The sequence below is a fragment of the Peromyscus leucopus genome, chromosome X (genome assembly GCF_004664715.2).
Source record: "Peromyscus leucopus breed LL Stock chromosome X, UCI_PerLeu_2.1, whole genome shotgun sequence".
NCBI lineage: Eukaryota > Metazoa > Chordata > Mammalia > Rodentia > Cricetidae > Peromyscus > Peromyscus leucopus.
Genome location: NC_051083.1, coordinates 75,941,645 through 75,955,814, shown reverse-complemented (window position 1 = coordinate 75,955,814; position 14,170 = coordinate 75,941,645). Strand labels below are relative to the sequence as shown.

The 14,170-nt window shown below is 35.7% G+C and overlaps 1 pseudogene; it reads right to left on the bottom strand.

Moving 5' to 3' along the window:
* Positions 1–13,515, bottom strand: part of LOC114696794 — a 58,559-nt pseudogene extending 45,044 nt beyond the window's left edge.
* Between the last annotated feature and the right edge of the window lie 655 nt (positions 13,516–14,170).

Below are 14,170 nucleotides of genomic sequence, written 5' to 3'. Positions count from 1 at the left end.
GACATGATTGTTTTGGGTATAACCACCAATTTTCTGCTTGGATTTGGGGCTAGTTCTTTGGGATGAATATATGGCTTGTACTATGAACTTAGAAGTCTGTGGTTGGGGAAGTTATAGGCTTTAATGGGGGCATCCTAGTACTGTTGTTTTACTAAATGGACATAATGCCAAATTGCTTTCTAAGTATTTTAGCTTCTTATACCTGTAGACTGGTGTCTCCCTCAGTCTTTGGCAGAGAACCTATTATTTATTTATTTATTTATTTATTTATTTATTTATTTATTTACTTATTTATTTTTGCAGGGAATGGTGTTAATTTAAAGACTCAGAATAACCCAAATTGCTGGGAATAAGTGATTATTGAGGGTTGACCCATGAATCAGACATCTATATTAGCCCTTGCAAGGGCATAGAAAATGCTCCATAAGAAGAAGTAGAAAGATTTTAAGTGCTAGAGGATAGGGGGACGTGATGTGAAATGTGATCTTTTGGATACGACATTTTCACTACAATATTGAATTCATCAACACCAATTAAAAAAATGTGCATCAGTATGTTGATTAGGTGGACCAGAGGCTGAGAGAATACATTCATACTTGTAAATGAAAGGAACTTTTATACATTCAGAAGCTTAATATTGCCATCACTCAAAAATAAACAAGACTAAAAGTTTCTAAACATTTTAACAACAGTGATCAAAAACTTGCCAAGGAACTCAAAAATGTTATGCATATTTTCTTTAGGAAGACACAAATATGTACCCAATGAGCAAATAATACACAATTTTGTAACAAAGACACAGAAAATATTATGATAAAAGGAAAATGTATGATAAATATATGTATTTAGCATAAATATAACATTAATTATTGGAAATATATCTCTAAGCATTATCATTTAACTCCAGCAACAAACAAACAAATCATCTTTATTTTTCTTAATGTTTATTTATTAAGGTAAAAAAAAGTCCTATTAAGATCATTGGTAATATAATATCGGGAAAAATGTTATTGATGATTAATAGTTCTTATTGCTAAATTCAACATATTTAGAAATTGCAATGCAATGTTTATATATTAAACTGAAACATATTTGTTATGTTAATTCATTAATAATATTTATTGACCATTGTTTTGACAATTCATCATTGTAGTTTGATGAATACTTGATATTAGTAAATTTTCTCCCTTTAGTACAGCATTCTTTCACTATTGATAAAAGAAATCAAATTTTGTGAAGAGAAACACTTTCATTTATTGATGAGTCAGTAAATTTGCTATTCTTCAGATTTGGAGAATTGAACTGTGCAGAAACTGATCGTTGTGTACCATGGGAAAGAGAAGAGACTTGACTAGAGGGAGAAGGCTACCCTAGATCCATGGGCTTAGAATACTCTGAAATGAAGTCAAAGTATGTGAATGAAGCCTGCAAGCTTGAGAGCAGCACTTCTGTAGGAACTACCCATGGCTAGCCTCTTTACCTCCTCGCAGGTTGAAAAAAAGAACCTGGTGATTTATTGTTTCTCAGGAACTTCCTACAAATTTAAACATTGTTTAATCTTTATATTTTACAGCTTGGAACTTCCTTTTCCTTCAGTTTCTGAACTTGATCATGGGTACTTTATTCCCTTTACCCTCCTAAAGGAGCATTGTAAGTTTGGTTATATTTAATTACACTAACTTCCCTAGTGGTAATTTAGTTAATGATTTGGCATTTAACTTCAACTAATGCAGAAAATATTTCTGCAGGGTTTTAAAGATTCTTGCAAGCACTCAGCCTCCTGAACAGGTCTAAGTAGAGTGGAAGATAGAGTAAGACAGGAAAGACAGAAAGAGATTAAAGAGTTGATAAGGTGAAGACTTGTAGGTCTGCATTTGTTCAGGAAGATCTACTCCTATCAAGTACATTTGGAAAATGAATAATGGAGCTGCCATACTCACAATATTTTCTTGACAAGAAATGAACTGGATCTAGGTCCCAGAGTATTACAGCATTTCAATGACCACAAGTGCGGTTCTGTAACCCCAAATCCAGAAGCTAAGCACATAGAAAGAATCCCAACCTTCCTCCTGAAACCCAGCCACCAAACTGGCATCCTTGCTTCTGGATTAGTCTACTCATATAATGTGTGTTTAATTGTGGTGGTGGTTGTAAATAAAATATAGTTCTTTATAATATCACCTAATCATATTTTACATCTGCTCACATCAACAAAACATAAAAATATTGAAACATGGAAACCTTTAGTATGTGCCTTATTTATATTTAAAATCAATCTGCTTTAAGGTATCTAACAAATCTAATAATGTATCATCAGTATTCATAGCACAGATATTTCTCCCTTACATTGTCACTGAATACTTCCCAATCTTCATCATACAGAGCCTTTGTTTATATATCTATTAACTTGTCAATTTGGCAACATGCTGAACTCCATAAAGTGAAATGAATCCTAATTTATATTTTGATGTTTTCATTTTAACTCAAAATAACATTTTTGAGAACCTTCCAATTTTTATGACTGTGAATAAGCAGCTGACTCTGTTTATGAAACTGAATTATTTGATTTGCCAGAATAAATTAGCGAATGCTTATTGAGTTTCTTGATGAGCATTTTGGGTGGCTTCCCATGTGGGGTATTGTGAATAACAATGTTTTCATTATCCATGTACATATTATTTTGAAACATATGTGTTTTCTTCCCTCATGGATGACTATCTGGAGGTAAGAACATTGAATACATGGGTGCTAGTTATTTTTAGAAGGTTTATTGAGTTATAATATACATATCATAAAGGTCAAAAGAAATTGGTGTTGTGCAGTACAATATCTCTGCAATGCTTTCTCTAAGATGTGTTCAACACAACCCATTATCCATAGGTGAAATCCTTAGCAATGCCCTTGAAAAGGACTGAGTCTTAATTCATGAACATTCTAGTTCATCTAAGATTATTTTTTCAATGTTCAGGGGGATTATTGATATAAGAGAAGTGATCAGGGGTGTTTTACATAAGAAAGTTCCACATATATTTACATCTTCCAGTCTATTTTTCCTTAAAATGAAGTACCATATTCCATTAACATATGATCACAAAGGTAAGCTAATACTCTAATTCATAGGATAAAAGTATCACACATGAAACAATCAGAACATTTCCTAATAATTTGATAAATTTCCTTATTTTACTAGTAGTTAATTATAATTTGTAGAACTTGAAATTGTAAATCTAGGTCCTGGAGAAATTGCTCAGTGGTTAAGAGCATTTGCTCTTGCAGGGAGGATCTGGGTTCAGTTTGCAACATCTACATAGCAGCTCACACCCATCTGTAACTCAAGTTTTAGAGGATCTGCTGCCCTTCTGGCTTCTGTAAGTACTGCATGCTAGTGGTGTCCATATATACATGCAGGGAAAAATGCTCATACAAATAATATAAAAATAACAATTTCAAAAAGAAAATGAATACTTAACATTGACCCTTACAATTACAAATACATCTCCAGTCTTTTCAAAAAATGTAAATATTTCTTTGATATAAATCTCTAATTCTCTGTGAAAAAAAATTCACTAATTTCTTAAAAGTGCTTAGAGATCCAATGAACTAGTATTTAAAGTAATCCATTTGTAACAAGTACAATTTATATATTTGTTTTTTAAGACGACATAAATAGGTGGATGAATTCCTAGAACTATTTAGATTATATTGGGTAAGTATAAAGCATGGAGCCCAATGATGGAATTTCTTTCATCTCTATATAGCTCCTAAGTTTATTTCATATTCAAGGTACAATTCAAAAGCCTACAAGGGCTTAGGTTTTGTTTAAGTTAGAAGATTGCTATCCTGGCAAATGATGTGTTGAATCTTTATAACTTTAATTTTCTTTTAGAGATAGAAACATAAGATGTCCTCATTTTATTTTGCTTCCTAAACTTCTTCTTGTTAAAGTGGAACAACCCCCCAGATAAATAACAATTTCTATATATTAGAAATTTTTATAGGTTTCCAAATTTGATATTTTATTTCAATCTATCTATTACATTTCTCTTCAAAATTAGTAAAATTTAGAAAAACATATCAGAATACATTGCAAGACATTTGAAAGACATTTATTTACAAAGAGTGAAACTGACTTATCCTAATCATGGGGAACATAATTTGTCATTTTCAAACGACATTTTAAAAATGTTTAATAGCTTTTCACAGTAGCTTTTGTAAGTCTAAGACTAGAAATTGTAAATCTATGATGCATTCTGTATTTCTCATTTTCAATATTCTGTTTCATCCCACTTCACTGCTGCATCACTTTCTACTAAGTACCTGTAGCAAAGGAATGCCCGAATTCACCTTATGACTTACATACCAGCCTCTACACTGCACAAGGAACTATTATGACTCAGTTCTGGCATGGCCCATCTGAAGGCCTTTGGATGGTAAAAGAATAGTATAGTTGTATGGATGCTAAAAGAATCTTTCAATGGGCATAGTAGCATAGGTTGTTAATCCCAGCAGTTGGAAGTCAGAGGCAGGCAAATCTCTGAATTTGAGGCCATCCTGGTCTACTGAGTAAGTTCCAGGACAGCTAGAACTACACAGAAAAACTTATCCCAACAAAACAAACAAACAAACAAACAAACAAACAAATAAGGAAAGGAAAACAAAATCCTTCACATTTCATCTTTGAGAAAGTAATTTTAATGGGAAGCAAAGTAAATTTGTGTACATTTTGATAAAATTCATGTACATTTTGATAAGGATACTAAGTCTTACAAATTTCATGAAATGTCACATGAATGCCTGAGTCTTGTAAAAATGTGACTGGGACAAGTATTTCCTGCTGTTTTATATATTTGATAATATTTTCAAATGGAATCCTCTTTATGAATAGTTCTCTTGATCAGTTTGAAGCAATCTTCATTATCTCTTTTGACTAGATTTGGTTTGAACTCTACATTGTTTCAGAAATTAGAACAATAACACCTGTTTATTTCTTAGTTTTACTGGCTTGGAATAACTTTTTGATCAGTTAATGTTAAGTTAGTATGTGTCTTATGATAATGAGGTATGTTTCTTAGATACAGCAAATTGAAGGATCTATTTTTTTTAATCTGACATACTAGTTTGCATTTGTTAATTGGAGATTTTAGACCATTAATACCTAAAGATAAAAAGTATTAATTCCTGTTATTTGAGGGGTGGTTTGTAGTGTTTGGTATTTTACTAACATTTAAGCATTATTCTAGGATCCTTTTTCAGATAGCTATTTCAATGTGTTTATCCTTCTCTCAATCTAAAAGTTTCTTTCTTGTACCCTCTGTTCATTTGACTTAATTAAGAAATTCCTCTAGCCAAAATTTATTATGGAATATTTTTCTTATTTAATCAGTTATTACATATCTTTCATAGGTTTTATATCCTGTATTGGCAGTTGTATTCTTTCTGAATTGAAAATACATAATCCTATAGCTTTCTGAGTTCAAGTTTCTCTTCTGAAGGGCCTGTCTTTATGTATGACTTCATATTTCTTTCTTATAGCTCTCAATATACTGTCTTTCTCCTTTCTGTTGTTGGGGTTTTAATTATAATATGATGTTTGGATGTTCTTTTCTGACCCTATTTGTCATTCTATATGCCATTTATACGTTATTGGGTCTTTATTTTCTTGGATTTGGGAAAACTTTTGTGATGGTATTGAAAATGCTTTCTGTGCCTTTGGGATGGGGGGGGGTTCTCTTTCTTCTACTTCTGTAAGTCATAGATTTGACATTTTTTATGGTGTTCTAAAGATGTTGCATGTTACTCTTGCACATTAAAAACATCACTCTCCTTAAAAAATATACAAGTTTTACCTTGTTTTAAAGAGCTGATATTCTGTTCTCCTCATATCCATTTGATTGGTGACTATTTCTTCTATGATATGTGGATTATTGAATTTTTCATTTTAAGCATCATTTTAGTGTGCTTTTTTCCTCAATATTTTTAATGTCTTTATTGAATTCCATTTTTTGTATATTAAATTGACTTCATTATTCATTTAGATTTTTGTGTTCATTTAAAATCTTTTGGAAATCTATTTAGTCTAAAATTCTCTCCTTTTACATTTCTTTGGGGATATTTATTATCATTGTTTTGAATTATTCGTGTGGAATTTCATATAAGTAGCTCATACTGTGGATGTTTATTCTGATGTTGGTTGAGACCTGATGTCTTGGTTTTTCATTTTACTTGTATTTCTGCCTTGTGACTTGCTGTGATTTAGAGTGTTGTTTGAATTTTACTTTTCTATTTAGGTCAGCTTTATCCTTTCAAGAGAAGTATCTGCAATGTTCAGAAGGGGAATAATTAAAGAATTGCAATGTTATCTTTTTCTCTTACGGTGATTTTCAGGGCACCAAGAGATGGGCATATAAATTTAAGGGGGGACTATAGGAGGCAAAAATGAGGGATTGAGGGAATGTTGACCAAAGGTAGCCTGAAAAGAGAGAGGTAAATATATGTGACCAGGAATTTAAGGCACAAAGATCTTGCAATCCAGGCCAGATTAGGTTCTTTGAGAGAAGAAACAATACAAGGAAAGAATAAAGAAGAAATACAGGTAATATATGGCTAAAACAGTGAAACTGGGCTGACAGGCTAAAATGATACTGAGTACTAAAACAAAGATGCAGAAAAAGAACTGGGTAGAGATATAAATTATGAATACTGTTTGGCCTGTTTACTGTCCTGTTAAACTCTCTTTTGTTCCTTCCCTTGCTCCTCGAGTGCTATCTCATTCCTGGGAGTTCTGCTGTGTTTGGAAGCTCTGTTCTTTCTGATGAGTCTTACTTTGTGTGACCTGATTATTGATACTGTCCTAGTCCACGGCCAGTATGTCCTCTGCAGAATCTCAGGTCTTGCCAAAACTCTGCAAATTCCTTCAGGCTTGCTAATGCATGTTTCACCTCTATACAGCTCTTTCCAACATCTTCACACCCTTAGAATAGGTGTGAAATTTCCATTTGTACTTTGGTTACCACCAGGCTTTCACCTTGCTGAATGTGCTGTAGATAGGACTCAAAGATTCTTTTCTGAAGTCTCTCAGGTTTCTGCCTGTTCTAGTTCAGCATAGTGTCCCATGACACTTGGATTGAATTTCCCTATAGTGTGGTTAACAAAGGGTGTCAAGCTGCCGAGATGACACAGCACCATAAGAAGTCTTTTGGAAACTGCATATTGTCTCTGTTTTGCTGTTTGACAGGACATCCAGAAGCAAGATGAGGGTTTTTCTAGGCTTCTTCTGCTATTTCTGTGTTACTCTAATTTTTTTTCCAGCTATTTAGAGTGTCTTTTGTTTTACAGCTCCCACAGAAATATTTCTTTGAAACACTGGCCCTCATTGCCTAAGTGTTGTCTGTCATCTTTGGTCAACCCTTCTTTGTTAAAATTTAAAAATTTGTGCAGCATCACAAATTGATTTTAGCTGTGTATTCTTTGCTTAGACATCTGAATAGACTGCACTGAAATTTTTGGAGGATTTAAGATTTATATCCTACAGGAGGATTAAATGATGTTTATGAAATAAAATCCTTTGCTCCATAAGAAAACTGATGTGCATAAGTTGTAAGATTACTGTATGTCCCACAATACACCACTGAGCACTCATCAAACATAGAATTAAGGAGTTTAATTTGTGAGAAACTAAGTTGAATATTTCAGATAGCTTGGGGAAATATTATCTAGAGTTCTGAGTTAATTTCCAACAACAGAATAATTTATTCATTTCATAATTTATGTATATAAAATAATTCATCATCTCTGAAATTTGCTAATATGCAATATGAAAACTATTGGTAAATTTTGTGATTATTAGGCAGAATTACAACCTTGTAATTCTGAGTTTCCAGAATGAGGAAATTAATTCCAATACTATCATTTCAGAAGCATTTATTGGCTTGATATGCATTTGATTTTCTAAATTTCATAATTACATTGTCATTTATGGATTAGGTATCTATTTAGCCCTTCATGAAAATTGTATTTAATTTTAAAAATATTGTCTTAACTTAGATGATGATAGATATAAACTTACCATTGTTACTCCCAAAATCTTAAATTCATTAATGTGACTGTCTTTAGAAAGATGGTAAATAACTATTTTTCTGCCCACATTCTTTCATAGATGAATTATTAGAGATACCTCTTTATTACAATATATTCATGTTGTTATGCTTCATACTGTTATTACTTATGCTCCAATTCTATCACTCCACCTGCCATAGTGAACTTGCCTCATTTTTACAGAATTTCAAGAACATTTTAAAATATGCATATCAGATCTAGTTTTATCATGTCCCTTCAGCTTCACACCATATCTGATATTTAAGACACAAAATACAAACTCCTCTGGCTTTGTCTGTCACAACATATGATATTGTCTAGGTGTACTTATAATGTATCAAGTCTTCAAATGTATTTCTAATTATCCGATGTATGACAGTTCATTCTCATCCTCCCATGTTTCATACCTGTTTCATTTTACCTGCCTTTGAACCTCATTAATTTCCACTTTGTCTTTCACTTTATATAAATTGGATCATATCTTATCATAGTTAGGAGTTAATTTTAAAATTAAAAACAAACAAAAGTAATTTGCATATGAGCATTTCTGTATTCGTATCTGTACCTGTGATTAATTTCCTTTTGATACTAATTCAAATCTCCCCTCAGCTGATTTTAATGATATTCAATACTTTCTTTTTCCTGATAAATGTCATATTGTTAATTTATCAATACATTCTCCTTTACTAGCAAACTTACTCTAAATATCTCTAACATAAAACAAAAACTGCTTATAAACCAAGTTAATTATATTAATTGCCTTATATTACATTTTTTCTCAAAAATATCTTCAATGATCAATATTTACTCAACTAGCATGGTCTAATACTCTGTCTAACATGGAAACAGTTATTATTATTACATAACAATTATTAATTATTATTAAAATATTATTATAATTATTAATATAAAAATAAAATAAAAAATTCTTCATAAGACTGTACTTAAATATTCTCAATTATATCCAACAACAAACCCTTTTTGTATGTTTGTTTTACTTTAAACAAAAAGAGAATAAATTAGACCATTAGCAATTCAAGGAAAAATATAATATTGCTTTCCCTGGGCTTCTTCATGTCTGCAGCTATCTGTTTTACTATCACTTGCAGCATCTTTCTCATGTAACTTTGTTTGTTAAACCAAATATTAAATTGTAAAATGTATATCCTCTCCCTTTGTTTTAAATTATGTAGGTATTCTAATGTACTTCCTCACTTACTCAGAGTTCTTCAGTTTCACCTATGATTTAATTTGTTGTAACAAAATAAAAGAAAATGTGTTTCACCCATCCGGCCCACAGGTGAGTGACTCTGTTCATACCCAGGGAGGCCTGCCCCTAGGACCCATTCCTGGGCCCCGGCCTTTCCCGGGGAACAGCTGCCCAACTCGGCCCCAGGTGCAGGCCAGCTGGCTGGACTCCTGCAAGAAAGTTCCCCTTCTCCATAACATCCCCCCCTCCGCTGACCCTGAAATCTACATGCCATGCCCTCACACCCATTTACCTGAGCCCCCTGACACATCCTATGGCTTGGAAACCAAACCCCAGCTTTCATCTGGCCTGAACTGAGCTACTCTGATGATCAGATGGCCGAACATCCTATCTGTCATGATAGAACTCTCATCCAGTGACTGATGGAAGCAGATGCAGAGATCCATGGTCAAGCCCCAGGTAGAACCCCAGGAGTCCAATCAGCAAGAGGGAGGAGGGAATATATGAGCAAGAGATATTGAGACCATGATTGGAAAGAGCACAGACACAAATAGCCACACTAATGGAAACACATGAACTATGAACCAATAGCTGAGGAGCCCCCATGGAACTGGATCAGGCCCTCTGGATAAGTGAGACAGTTGATTAGCTTGAACTATTTAGGAGGCCCCCAGGCAGTTGGACCAGGACCTGTCCTTAGTGCATGAGCTGAATATCTGGAACCTAGGGCCTATGCTGAGACATTTTGCTCAGCCTTGATGTAGGGAGGATAGGGACTGTCCTGCTTCAACTGAATCTACAAGGCTGAGCTGAATCCCCAGGGGAGAACTTGCCTTGGAGGAGGTGGGGATGGGGTGAGGAATGGGGGGCAAGGCTAGGGGGTGGGAGGAGGGAGGACAGGGGGATGCATGGCTGAAATGTTAAATTAAATTAATTATGAAATAAAAAAGAAAAAAAAGAACACAGATGTGGGATTTAGTGTCCGCATATTGCTCCTTCCCTCCAACCCCAGTAATTCATCATTATAATTTTCACCTGTATGTTTTTGACTGTCTAGATATCTCTTATAAGGCAGAATCATACAATATTCATCTTTTTGTAGTTAGCTTCTTTCACTTAGCACAATTTCCTTGAGTTTTATCTATATTGTAGCATTTATAAAAATCATTTGCAAGGTTAAATCATAGTCTATTCTATGTATTTTACTTTTGGTTTTTCGAGACAGGGTTTCTCTGTGTAGCTTTGCACCTTTCCTGGAACTCACTTTGGAGACCAGGTTGGCCTCGAACTCACAGAGATCTGCCTGGCTCTGCCTCCCGAGTGCTGGGATTAACAGAGTGTGCCACCAACGCCCGGCAAAGACTTATTTATTTATGTACTGTATATATGTAGGTGTTTTTTTTTTTTTTCCAGAGCTGAGGACCGAACCCAGGGCCTTGTGCTTGCTAGGCAAGCTCTCTACCACTGAGCTAAATCCCCAACCCTGTAGAATTTTTTTTTTTTTTGAGACAGGGTTTCTCTGTGTAGCTTTGCGCCTTTCCTGGAACTCACTTGGTAGCCCAGGCTGGACTTGAACTCACAGAGATCTGCCTGGCTCTGCCTCCCGAGTGCTGGGTTTAAAGGCGTGTGCCACCACCGCCCAGCCCTATTCTATGAATATGCTATGTTTTATTTATTCATTTGGGTTGCCTATGTTGCCCATTATGCTATTGTGCATAATGCTGAAATGAACATGAGTGTATAACACCTGCTTGAGTCCCTGCTTTCCATTTCTTTTGAATAAATAAACAGAAACGGAAATTGCAGGATTATGTAACTCTACGTTGAGTTTTTGGAGGTGCTTCCATTCTACTTTCCATAGCATATGTTCCACTTACATTCCCATAAAAAAAAGAAAATGTGTTTCAAATGTGTGAAAGAAACTTCATATGAAATGAGCAATAGTCTTTTCTATCTATACTCTAAGATAAATTAATATCTATTTAAAATAAATATCTCAAAAAGAGATATAGCAACCTAACAAAAATATAATCAGTAAGCAGATGAATAAGATAAGCAAATAGTTCAGAACAGTTGAAGTGTAAATGGTCAATCAATGTATGAAATAAAAGTCCATCATCCTTAGTCATCAGAGAGTTTCATATCGTACTGCGTTGAGATTCTACCTTACCCCAAACAGAATGCCCAGCACTTAAAAGCAAATAGTCAGGTCATGCTACCCACAGACTTTCTACATTCTCTCCATTCTCTTAGATCCTAACCCTTAGTCTTGTCCCTAGCTCTACAACAGAACACCAGCTGAAGCATCCTTTCCCCACTCCACACAAATCCATTGGATCCCACAGACCATTCCGTCCTAGCCTCCTCCCCCTATTTATTACTGTAATCACAGTCCTCAAATTTAAGCAGGAATCATCTACTCAACCAAAGGCCATACCTGCCAGAAAACTAGGTAGGCTGTCACAGATTACCTTCTCTCTTTATTTGTTTCTCTAGACCAAATCTCTCAGTGTCATTCTAAGAGCTGCAACAAATCACCATTTGCAGCCTCCATTCTCCTATTCCCACATCTCCTGTAGGTTCCACAGAACACGCCCTCCTGACATCCCTCTCCCAAATTGTGGTTACATCCCAGCCACCAACATAAACAGGTGTTCCCTATGAAAACAGCAGTTGAGCAGGCAAGTAAAAAAGGCAACACTTAGTCATCACATTCTCTAAAATTCTGAAGAAGCAGAAACCAGGGGACTTTTGTGTTGTTTTGTTTCGTTTTCATCCACTCACCAAATTCAAACTCAGAAATCAGCACTTAAGACTGTAATCTATCCAAACCCATGGAAATAGATGTAACATGAATTGCTAAATGGTCTTATAACTAAACCCAGAGCCATAATACTGGGGTAAATACTGAAAGATCAGAGATACAAAGGAATAAGACAGGTCTCGCCTCTAGGACTCCTCAGCCTGAAAAAGCCTCTAGCTGAATGAGCTTCCTCAGATGAAATGGCTCTAGTTCCTATCTCCTCAACCCTTATATACCTTTCTCCACCCAGCCATCCCCATCACTTCTGGGGATTAAAGGGATGTGTGCTTCCCAAGCAAATGCATGAGACCTCAAGTGCTGGGATTATAGGCCTGTGATTCCCAATTACTGGAATTACAGGTGTGTGCTACCACTGCCTGGCTCTGTTTCTCTCCTAGAATGAGACAATCTCTTGCAGTCCAGGGTGGCTTTGAATTTAGAGATATCCAACCAGATCTCTGCCTCCCAAGTGCTAGGGTTAAATGTGTGCCACCACTGTCTGGCTTCTATGTTTAATATAGTGGCTTGTTCTGTCCTCTGACCTTCAGATAAGTTTTTTTTTTTTTTTCCCGAGACAGGGTTTCTCTGTGTAGCTTTGCGCCTTTCCTGGAGCTCACTTGGTAGCCCAGGCTGGCCTCGAACTCACAGAGATCCGCCTGGCTCTGCCTCCCGAGTGCTGGGATTAAAGGCGTGCGCCACCACCGCCCGGCTCAGATAAGTTTTATTAAGACACACAATGTATCACCACATTCCCCCTTTTTGTCTAAAATAATAAAAAGGGTTATAACTAATATAAGAAAAACTATATACAATAAATACAATAAGTATATGTAATATATACAGTCAAGAACTACATTAATAATGTGCAGTTCATAACATTTGACAAATTCAGGGAAAATACTTTATTATTTATTCTATTTGGTGAGTAAACACAGAGACTTTTATTGCTTACAAACTGTATGGTCATGGCAGGCTTCTTGCTAACTGTTCTTATAGCTTAAATTAATCCATTTCCATAAATCTATATCTTGCCACGTGGCTCGTGACTTACCGGTGTCTTCACATGCTGCTGGTCATGGCGGCGGCTGGCAGTGTCTCCTCCCACCTTCCTTTTTTTTTTTTTTAAATTTATTTAACTTTGTTTTATGTGCATTGATGTGAAGGTGTCAGACCTCCTGGAATGGGAGTTACAGACAGTTGTGAACTTCCATGTGGATGCTGGGAATTGAACCCAGGTCCTTTGGAAGAGCAGCCAGTGCTCCTAACCCCTGATGCAGAGACGCGGGTGGCGCGCCATAGCCGCCACACTGCTAGAGGTTGTGGAGGAGCTCTTCAGCGAGATGGCCGCCACCCCGCGGGATGGCGTGAGAAGTACGGCCCCGAGGGCTTTTTTATTCTTACTCCACATGGTTCTGTCTCTAAAGCCTGTGCTCATTAGGTTGTTTCACTAACCACTGGAATTGGAGTGACTAGAAACTAGATCCCGGAGTGCGAGCACCGTTCCTGATGAACACCTGTCATCGCTGATGTTTGTGTTTGGGTCGTCGGCCATCCAGGCCTTGGCCTTAGTTGATTGAGAGTCTGTCACTTTAATCTCGCCACCCAGTGGAAGAACATGACTTCTCAATATAGACTCTAAAAGGCAGAATGTTCTGGACAGAGGTGCTGCAGACTCTATGAGACCACATGCCAGACCAGACTATAACACGTAGCAAATTTTTCCATCACCATAGATGGAGAAAATAAGATATTCCATGACAAAATCAAATTTAAACAGAATCTATTTATCAATACACCATACAGAATGTGGTAGAAAGAGAACTCCAACCTATGAAGGTTAACTACACCCCTGAAAACACAGGCAATAATCTCATACCTGCAAAACCAAAAGAAGGAAAACTCTCTTTGTCTCTGTTTCTGTTTCTCTGTCTGTCACACACACACACACAAAATGGCAACCACAAACAACAACAATAAAATAACAAGAATCAATGACCATTGGTCCCTGATATCTCTTTAAAACTTTGGTCTCAATTCTCTAATAAAAAAACACAAACTAACAG